The sequence below is a fragment of the Amblyomma mixtum genome, chromosome 4, assembly GCF_055824585.1.
Source record: "Amblyomma mixtum isolate Tamu chromosome 4, ASM5582458v1, whole genome shotgun sequence".
In the NCBI taxonomy this organism is placed as follows: Eukaryota; Metazoa; Arthropoda; class Arachnida; order Ixodida; family Ixodidae; genus Amblyomma; species Amblyomma mixtum.
Window position 1 is genome coordinate 162196779 of NC_143015.1, and position 10886 is coordinate 162207664.

Below are 10886 nucleotides of genomic sequence, written 5' to 3' on the forward strand. Positions count from 1 at the left end.
GTCAGCCACCCAGTTGTCATAGTCCTATGATCACTTGGTCATAGTACCATAGCTTGGGCCATACCACCACGCAGTTAAGTTTGGTTTGACCTTTTGAGGCACTGAATGTCATTGTCGATGTGGTGCCCACCGTCTCATATAAAATTTCAAGGCCAGGTACCCAATGGTCATAGTCATATGATCACTTGGTCATACTACCTTAGCGAGGGCCATAACATCACGCAGTAAAGTTCGTTTTGACCTTGTGAGGCATTGAAGGTCATTGTCTAGTCCACATCGAAATCGAAAGTCGTAGCCCGAGAAGTAAAGCTCTCGCCCTAAAAACGCATTCAGCACTGGCTAGCATTTCTCTGACCACTCCACAGCGAGCAAAACAAATTGGGCAAAAGGGGAATACAGCATGGCAGATGCTGCGTAGCAAAATGCAACCTCACAGTGAAGACCACCCACGAATCAGTTATCAGATTTACCAAATCGGTCTCACCCGAGAACGCTCTCCGATAAGCCAGTGCCTAAGATCCCTTGCGTAGTGTGCCGCTGTGATAAGTCGCCGAGACCGCTCTAACCCTTCACAATCTCTCTCTTCCGGTTCGCTGAAGCTCGCAGTTCTCGCTTTAGCGTCGCTGCACTCTTTTTAGTGCTGCTGCCGGCTGCACAGTGGAAGACAGCGTGACTTTTGATGCGCACCAAGCAAAGAAAGAAAGAAAGAAAGAAAAAGCCGTATCTGCTGCGAGTGCGTATTTCACGGATCAAAACTTTGTTCTTCACCTCTCCTGAAATGGAAGAATAGACAAAGCAGAGGCGCGTTGTGAAGCGATTCTTTCGCTTCAGCGGACCACGCTTTAGCGCCTACGGGGCTGCGATTTCCTTTCAGCGCGCCCGGAGGTATTGGCAGCGGCTTGTCGTCGCGAAAGGCAAACAAACCAAAGGCGGTGGAGGAACCGCCGCAGTTTCGCTCCGTTCTAATTTAAAACCGTGCAGTGCTGTGGAAGGTGCCAAGGCGGTGTTGGCTAGTCAGCGGATCAATTGGCAAAGTTTTTCGTGCACTTATGAACGAGTCATCACTAGCCAGTGGCCTAGCTAATGAAGATAACGGATTCGCTGGCGCTAACCACGAGACATCTCGAGTTGCTGAATTTTTTTGCAAATCTTCATGCGGATCAGATCAAGCTGACATCAACTTCTTTGACGCTGCACGCTTTAAGCTAGGCGAAGCGTATATCCCTCGATGCTGTGTGAGACAGACGAAACTGCTCTCATTTGCCGCTAGGTTTGTAGGCGACAGTGCTCGAAGAAATTCATATCACCTGAGGTAGACGCCTCAAGGGAGCCTTTTTACATCTATTTGAAAAAGAGTGCTTCTTGGCGTAGGTATCTTTGAAATGCTCTGAAATGTCAGCGTGTGTGTTTGTTTGTGTATGTCCGCGTGTTTGTTTGTGTATGTCCGCTGTTCGCGCCAGTCGTGTGGATGAAGACGTGAGAGGCACGAAGCTGAGGCGAGGACTGCGCCTGAACACCCACTGATGCGGCAACGAAGCTTTAAAGGTAAAACGCCGCAGTCACCGTCCCTGCGGCAAATGTTGCTGGGTCTCTTTTGAGTTCAGCTACTCGGCTTTAACTTGACAAGACTCGGTCGACATTACCACAGGCGCAAGCTCTCGGTTATTGCAAGGGCCGACTACTAACGACGTAGCAGGCCGGCTTCTAGCAGGCTGCATGAACGCTGTGCCAGATTTACGAAGGTTTCCCCGTGTATTAATAGGTATTGCCAATTGATATTTGGCGGACTCACTAGACTATCCGAAATTAATGACCATCACCATCACTATCATCAACAACAACCAGGTAAAGTCTACTGTAGGTCATATGCCTCGTGAAGTTATCTCAATTAGCACTGTCCTCAGCCAGACGCAACGACCTTAGGGCAACAGGCTGTTGCAGCTTCATTACACCACCTGACCTCTGCACACTGTGAATGCCTCCTTCACGGTTTCACAGTGAGTGAGTGTTCCAGTACAGTCACCGTGACTGCGCACTGTGACTTCACTGTGACTGCTAGCTCCCTTACATTAATGGAACATCAATTCCTTCTTGTGAGCATTGCATGATCCACCCTAATTCACCTGTTTCTCTACGTTTCTTTTTTTTTTCGGCGAAGCTCCATCCACTTTCTTTTCGTTGTTGGGATCTTGCAAGCGACATGCAATTCTGGACAGGGTATATGTATCTGTAATGTGCTTTTCAATTCATTACACCTCCAAATAAGAGTTCGGTTTGAGCTTGTTGGTTGTAGTAAGACACATTATAAATAAAAGCGAACTGGCCCGTCAAAACAAGGACAACACAAGGACGAACGCCAAATTCCAACTCAGTTTATTATGCGGAAAATGCCACTTATCAACCCCACGACACCACAAACAGACATGCAATCGATCTGCTTGTGTGTTTTCCTTGGGAGGATAAGAACTTTGGGAGCACTGCAGTCAGCTGCATAGGAGTAATGGGACAGCATCAGCGTTGATTGCTGCTAGTACGCTAACTAGGCGCTTCATTCGTACGACTAGGCGCTTCTCTTTCTTCTAGTTCACCTTTTCTTCTACTCTTTCTTTCTTCTGCTTTCTTTTGCAACTCATCCTATGTCACGTGCATTTTTGATGACGTCAACATTTTTGTGTCATTCTCTCACATGAGTTTGTTATCCGGTTTCCGGTTACGACCTACTACGACGCTTCGTTATGTCCGGTTTCAACCTAACCAGCCCCGCCGTGGAAGACCAGCTCGTCCTGATCTCCAGGGGCCAGGCGGCCAGGGACGCATATGCGTCCCGTGAAGAGGGAACCACTCCCATCGACGGCGTCTAAGCAGACGTCGTATTTAGCTCGGGTAAATAAAGTTGTTTCTCTCTCTCTCTCTCTCAAGTTACGACATACTTCGATACTTTGATATATCCGCTATGTTCGTTATACCCGGTTTCAAGTTACGACATACCGTTATATCCGGTAATACAAGTCATACTTGTCACGTTGCAGTTCGTTTATATCAGGTTTCTAGTTACGCCATACCTCGATACTGCGTTATATCCGGTTTATAGTTACCACATGCTATATCAGGTTTCTAGTTACGACATACCTCGATACTGCGTTATATCCGGTTTACAGTTACGACATCGTACAACATTGTTTATATCCGGTCTTTAATAACTATCATTACGACATACTACGCCACCATTAACTTTATAACCTTTACCATACTTGCGTCACAACTATGACGTCACTCGACTTCCGGTGCCGCGGTCTGCGGACAACTTCCGGCGACAGATTCTGCAGACGACTTTTCGTCTCGTGAGACATATGATTCTTTCGCATTGAAAACTACTTTACTTAAATGATACAAGCCAACAGCGGGCAAGTCAACAAGTTCGGGTGTCTGAGCTCTGAACGAGATCGAGGAGAGTGTTTGTGACGAACGAGAGGAGAGTGTTCGCGAAGTGGACAAAGTGAAGCTGTACGAGCATCGTCCGGAACAAGATAAAACTAGAAAACAAGCAGCGCAGCAAATAGCTCTAAGTGGCCAGCAATCCTGAGCACTGAAAAACAAGTGAAAAAAGAAACATTCGCTGGCGCCGTTCAATCAGGGGGCGCAGAAGCACACGACAGCTTCGAGAAGCCTGGGAAAGGTTAAATGCGAGCGGCCAAAGAGCGCAGCGTCTCAGACGAGCCAAGACTTCCGGTCTTCGAGTGAGGCCCGCAAGTTGAACGCATTCCTTTGTGCTCGGCCGCTGTCCTCCTAAAGTTGCCTCACTCAGATTCCTGGCGACAAATCGCTTAAAAATCAAAGCTTGCGCTCGCTTGTCGGGCAACCGGATTCCTTTACAAACTTGAGTGCTCCAATTCTTCTCAAAGGTCTCCACTGACCTGTGATTTGGCGGCGATTGGCTACACCGCGCTTCTCATGGATAACTCTGTTTTGCTTTGGCACTCGACAAACTCCGGTGTCGCTGCAAGAAAGAAGTTGGGAGTCGTTTTTCGACAACAGTTTGCGCTTCAAGTTATTTGCTTGGCTGATCCAACTCTGGAGACACCGGATTGGCACTGTTTACTGCGACTGTCTAACGTGATAACGCAAGAAAAAAAATTGTCCATGGAATGTTGGAAGTAATGTCAAAGCTAACACCATTTGCTGTTTTGGCGGTCTTTGAAGGGGAGCGTTCTGTGTTCGAGAAGTGTAAATTAACAATAACAAGAAATGACGGGGTAGGGGCACAACAGTCAGGCAACATAGATATCATAGCACAATCTACGTACGTTGCCTGTGATATATGAGCCTGTATTGTCGCTACAGGCAAAAACTTAGCTCTTTTAGGTGCAATGTCTAACTTTTCCTGATCTGATTGCAAGCTATTAAACTAAATTGTTAGGATTGCACTTCCGTGTTGTTCGAGAAATATGGTGTCATCCGCGTTTAAGGAAGACCATTTTCATGCACTTCCTTCGCTTCTATTTTCTTTTTTGTAACTATTCCTTACACTGCCTATAATAACAATGACTAAAAAAATCTAGTTCGGTAGATCTGTCTTTGTCGAATTGAGCAGAGGCCGCAACTTGCGAGGACAAGGTTAATTGGAGAGACATGGGAGAAGCCTCTCCGCTGCAGTTGGCGTAGTCAGGCTGTTGATGATGATGAAACTTGAGGCAGTGACGCACTCGTGCAGCGCCGCCGAATCACGTTGGCAAGTGAAGTTCAGCCAATCACATGCCGGTCATTTAAGCGCAGACTTCCTGCTAATTAAGCTGGCATGAGGCCTCCAGTCCACTACGAAAAATTTCCACCGCTGCATCGTTTTAGTAGGGCAGGCTGCCGGTTCTGAAGCTTTTTTCCTAGGAAGTAGACTTGAGAAGTGCGAAAAGTTCTTCAATTTCGGCGGTTCACTGGAAAATCCGTCAGTGAGGCTTTTAGAGTGAAGGCTTGCCAACGCCCTTCTTTTTTTTTTTTTTGGCTATCTCTTTTTCGATTCTTTGCACTTTAGTTTGTCTGACTCTTTTGAGGGGCTCAAGCCTGGCGTATGCAGCGCAAGGAAAACTACTTAAAACGGCACGTGTGGCTCTTTGAACAAAACTATGTGCACTGTCTCGGAAGCGATGAGGTGATCGTGATGGCGATAATGATCACCTCTTCGATAAAGAAGGGAACGACGAAGGCGATAACGAATGAACGGAAAGGACATAACGTGAAGTGATGATGGTAGCGGAGATCTTGAAGAGTTAGAAGGCGAATCTACAACTGGCCGAACGAAATCACAACCCCAGATCTCAAAACTCTTTCCGCCTTAGAAGTGTCCGTGATTGGCTCGTCCCTGCCTACACTGCAAACTCAAATAAGCCCAAATAGGAGTATAAATAGCTTGTGTCCGCTTTTAAACTCCTTATTGAAAATTGCGCAATCGACTTTAAGTAGTAAAAATGAGGAAATCCTCCTTTTTTACCGCTGTCGCGAAATGGAGGAGTAAAATAAAGTATTCACATGATTTTACTACTTTTCCAAGCAGGAGTATATCGGCTTCAATACTCCTTCAGACCCTTTATGCACTCCTTAGTGTCTGCCCGCCGCCTAGTGGCAGCTGCCGGTTCGCTGCACTTGCAGGTGACGACGCCTGCTCGCTCGTCGCTGCCTGCTCGCTTCTGCTTTTCCTGCTTCAAGCCCGTTTGTCATGTTACAAGACACCGGATCGTCGCAGCCTTGCGCAGCAGTGTGCTCTGCACAGACAGTGCCTGTGAAGTCTGCAGTGTGTTCGGAGGACGCTTGGTGTTGCATCGCCTACGACGCAGTCCGCGAGAGGCTTAGCCAGCTTAGCTCAGTCGAACCAACATGGCGGTGTGTGGCGCGTCGACCTGCCCGCAGCCGCCAGCATGGTGCCGCCAGCTTGCCGCCCGCTCCTTTTCGCGCGCTTGTCGGGACATAAGAGACTGGACATCATCGACCTTAGCAGCAAGATGCTGCAATGAACGTCTCACTCAAGCCAGCAATATGTGCAGAAGCAGCGGCTGGTCGTTCATTGTCTACGCATCGTACAAGTGTTGGCTGCTGCCGTTTCGCCGCGCCGACATGGCGGTGTGTGTGTGACGCATCAGTTTTCTCGACACCGACGGCCCCTCGTTCTTTCGCTGTATTACAGCAAGAATACAAAAGACCGGATTATCATCGTCGTGTATAGCGGTAAGCAGTATTAAACTCTCCTTTGATGCCACATACGCGCATGCACTTAACGCCACTCCCTTTTCAGTGTGCGAAGGCTTGCTGTGAACCCCGGGTGCACGGAGACGAAAGGCTTCATCGTCGTCCGGAGGCGCCAGCTCACACAGAGGTCATTAAGTAAGCATCTTGAAATTTGTTGTTGCATGCGGCTCAAAAAGAGTGTGGCACTGCAGTCGTGGCTGTTTACGTTAATATGTACGACTGGAAGTAGGGTCAATTCTTCTAGGGACCAAATTTTCTCCATGCGTTCACGCCCCATGAATATGGAAAAGATGTACAGGCAATGAGCAGGTGAAAATGCACAGCCTTGGGGTCCGGAAATTTTTGTCACGTGATTACGAACAGTGCTGAGAACAAAACATTGCCTGCCCTAATGTGTTGCTTCCTTTCCTGTGTTTTAAGAGGGCCTTGTTATGCAAAGAATGCAAGCGATTTTTTTCTTTTCAGTCATAGCACAGGACATGGCGAAGCCTTAGCGCTCAAGCAGATTGCCTAAATTGTTACATTTTCCGAGTTGGTGGCGTCTTACCGTAGCAGCGATTGTCGGCAGCGGACATGAGGTGGCAACCATACTGAGCGTTGCCTTTCTGGATCGTTAGGCGTCTAGTTCCAAAATGTGGTATCTCGTAAGCTCTTCGCATTTGAAAAATGTGAAAAGAAGTTTCCTCTTCGCGTGCAGTTTCCGAACACATTCCATTATGTGAAACTCGTGGAGGCAAGCGTTCCGGTTCGGACTGCTGATCCCGGGAAGGTAGCGAAAGAAAAAAAAATAAAGCATACGCTAGAATACAAGATCCCCTGCTCGAGCTGGACATAGTACATTGGCGAAACCAAGCACTTCCCCGAAAAATTGAAGCAGCACAAAGCGGATGTCAAACAAATGAAGGAACGAAGCGCGGTTTGACAAGACTGACTTCAAGGGAACTCTTGTGCTGGACACTGAGCCGCACCCGCGCAGGACGCTCTTACTTGAGTCACGGCGCATTCAGCAGACGCAAGGAAATCTTATACTCTCCCTAGAAACCCTATCCCCCTCTTGCATCAACTGTCTACGAGCAGTGACCCGGCGGATGACTAATCGAAGGCTTAAAAAACGCGTTGTGACTCGCTTGCAGTCACACCTGGTAAGAACCAAGAAGGTTCCGTCGTGTTTTTTTTTTCGCTTTTTTTTTGGTTGGCGTTCTTTCCTACTTAAATTCCTTTCCCAGCCAGATAGACCTGTGTAGAATGTTTTCTTTTGAATCCTGGCAACGAATGTGAGGGCAAAGCATAACAGACGACAGGTGGCGGCGAAGGGTGGGTCTGGTGGTAGCTTTCTATTCCTAACAGTGCCTGCTACGTTAGTCACCCTTGCCCTGCCTTTGACCTGTACCAAGCTTTGCGCTTTGTATCAAGCGGCCGTGCCTGTACACAGAATGACGACGCCCTCAAAATGCACGGCTGCGGGTTCTCCCATCAAGGAAATAGCGCTTTGCATACACGCAGTGGAAGCTCACATGCAGTCTTTTGTTTGCATGTTCTGATTTCAATAATTGGTCCTGATATGGTGCCTGGAACGTGTGGGGAACCTTCTGACAAGTGAAAAAGAAAATTATATCGCAATGCTTCTTGCAGTGCCGGAACGCAGACAAAGGCAGCGCGAATGCGCAAGTGCCTCAGTAAGACCATTTTATATTTTTAGTTTTATTCTTTACGGGAAAAATGTTCCCCATCGACGCTGCTTCCCATTCGCCGTATTGCCTTAACGTTTACGAAAGCGGCTCTCTGGAATTTTTGATTCCCTGAAAAACGCGTTTAGCCGCTGTCATGCGACAGGGTACAGATATGTATTATAGCTAGTTGATTACCTACTATGTTCTACTAGCTAATCTTTTGTCACGAGAAACGTTTAAACTTCAACAACACCTACTTTATTGAAAAGTGCACTCTGAACTGCTTTGGGAACTTGACTTCTACACTTGAAGCACATCATACTTCAAGCTTAGAGGTGTAATTCCTCTGATGCACTTTTTTTTCTAATCTTTCTTTCAGAAGGAGCCTCCTTTGACGTCGTGCCTTTTAACCAGCGATAGCATGACATGCCCGTATGTTGACAGCAAAGCATTTCAAGGTTCCCTCCTTGCTTTCAAGTGTGGCATCTCTATTTTTATTCCTTGGGATATTTCAACTCTGCACCCAAAGACAGCGCGGGTTAAGGCACTCTTCTTCTTTTCTACAGGGGCCAAGACATTGGTTCTCTGTAGCCATCGAAAGCAAGCTGCCGAACACTTGGTTCAAATGTTTTGTACACAATAAAATATTGTTTGAAATAAATCACTGCAATTTCATCGACGCATTTTTCCTGGGAAGGCTTTAAAATGAGCCTTCCATAGGAATACTTCATTTCAAATGGGCTTCCTCATCAAGTGAAATAATAAACTCGTCTGGGCATCATGAATGTTACCTTATAGTAAGGGAAATTGCTAAAAAAAATTCCTGTCAAAACTACTTAACAGGAACAGGCACGTACTCCTGAAATGTACTATAAAAGTAGCTGCAAAGGAGTATATAATACTTCTGTTAATTGCCATGCTAACTCCTTTGTGATCGCAAATTTACTCCTAAATAAACTCCCGTCTAGAAAGTGGTAACACTTCACTCCTTCCAGCACTCCGAAAGTACCCCTTCAAACAGAGGAGTAGACGATATACTCCTATTCTGAGGAGTATCAAAACCCCTTTTCGGGAGTGCGCTACGCGATGAGCCATTTACTCCTTTTTGGGAGTTTTCCGGTTTGCAGTGTAGGCAATCGTATACACCGAGGCTGCCAAGAGTCTAGGCTAAAAGCCATTCCGAGTCATTAAAGTTCTACAAATCGACTCCTGGCTGAAATTGAAGGCGTAGCTTCTATGACACTGTCCACAAACTGTGAGCCAGATTATAGTGTAACTCTTCCCTTCCCCCGTGCCAACGAACGCTGAAATCACACAACCAAATCGTAACCGTTCTGTGATTTTTGTTTTGCGTGTATTTTCTATGCAGTAATTTTAATGGCTCAGGCAATCGAAACTCATCACCGAGCATTTTATTTTTTTTTGTTCGAAAAGTGAGATTGGTTTATTCCGAGCAGAATTTAAACGGGACACTTAAGCTCCGATGACGCGATATCATTAATGGGTTAGAGCCCATGTATCTGTAATTGGTCATTCTCGACTTCATTTTCATCATCATAATTTATTGGCCTTTAAAGAACCCTGTGTGGTGGGGCATTACATAAGGGGGGGGGGGGGGGGGGGTTATATTTCAGTAATACAACAGATCAAATCAGTGCCATATACATATACTGGCAGGATACAAAGAAAAAAATGTGCATGAACCCACCACAGAGAGTGGCCAAACGGTATAAAATATAAAACGGTAGTAAAACACAAAGAGAAAAATAATCAACATCAGGTTTTTAAGTGTGACAGCAGCAATTGGCGGAACTTACATGGATCGCGTTCGATGACAATGCACTCGGGTAATGAATTCCATTCTTCGATGGCAACAGGTAGAAAAGACTTGTTAAATGCGTTAGTGGAGCCGTGCACGCGTACAATGCTCATGGAGTTGAAGAGACGGCGCGAGGTTCTGAGGGGCGGAAGCAGAATGGAGTCCCAAAGTGACGGAAAACAATGGCATAGTTTGTGGAACAAAGACAAGCGTGCAATTTTCCGCCAGTGCACCAGAGGCTCTATGCCGAGAGACAATTTTATATTTGTAACGCTAGAGTGGGTGTGATAGTGAGATGAAATAAAGCGGGCTGCACGGTTTTGAATAGCTTCTAGGGTGTCAATTAAGTAAGCTTGGTGTCGGTTCCAAATAGGGGAGGCATATTCTACAGATCCCTGAGAGGTCGTGGTACCCCTCCTGGCGCAGTGGTGCAGCAGTTAAGCGATGCGCCACTGCCCTGCAGCGATGGCAGGTGCTCCCAGCGGTGGGCCTTGTGCGGACCTCTTGGCGTTAAATAACAAACGCCGACCAATCGTTAGACACAAACAAAAAAAAATTACCGACGATTACGTTGCTTCCTAATGCGAAATTTGAGCGCAGCAAATAAGCTGTTTCACCTTTTCGATAGTGAGTCAACCCCAGGTGCGGAGTTGGTTTCAGGGACAACGCCGCCGATGCCGACACAAACAATATGATACCCTCGCTTCCGCAGCGCTAAGAACCAGGTCTAGCCGTGGGAAGGTGGTCACGTATTCGTCGACGTGCCGGGGCCTACGTGAAATAACCGGCCCGTCGGCAACTGAAGAGCACCCTATCCGCCACACAAGAACAGGGGGGGGGGGGGGGGACCCTTTCCTCTTCTTTCTGCATGGCGGCGACGGTGTTCTAAGCAGTCACGTTATCTTGACTCTCTAGCGGCGTCAGCGGCATCCAGCGGTATCAGTCGGTCGCTGCTAGCGCTGGGGGGATGAAAGGGGGGCGGAGCTGGTTACGAGGCCGACGACAACGCCGACGACGGCGCGAAACCCAGGAACGGACGCCAAAGAGCTGCGCTCTAAAAGAGACGTTTCGGCTCCGCTACGGGAGCCTTGTTCACAATGAAAGGGCGAATGAAGTGAGGGTTCATTTTAAATGCTTCTTGGCGAGCGACCTCTTGCGACCAA

General features: G+C 47.3%; 1 long non-coding RNA gene across 1 annotated transcript; it reads left to right on the forward strand.

Annotated features, from left to right (window-relative positions):
- Positions 1-5885: 5885 nt before the first annotated feature.
- LOC149349060 (uncharacterized) lies at positions 5886-8485 on the forward strand. The gene is made up of 3 exons (XR_016292310.1): positions 5886-6213; positions 6281-6369; positions 8284-8485. It is a non-coding gene; the product is annotated as an uncharacterized LOC149349060 (long non-coding RNA).
- The last annotated feature ends 2401 nt before the right edge of the window (positions 8486-10886 follow it).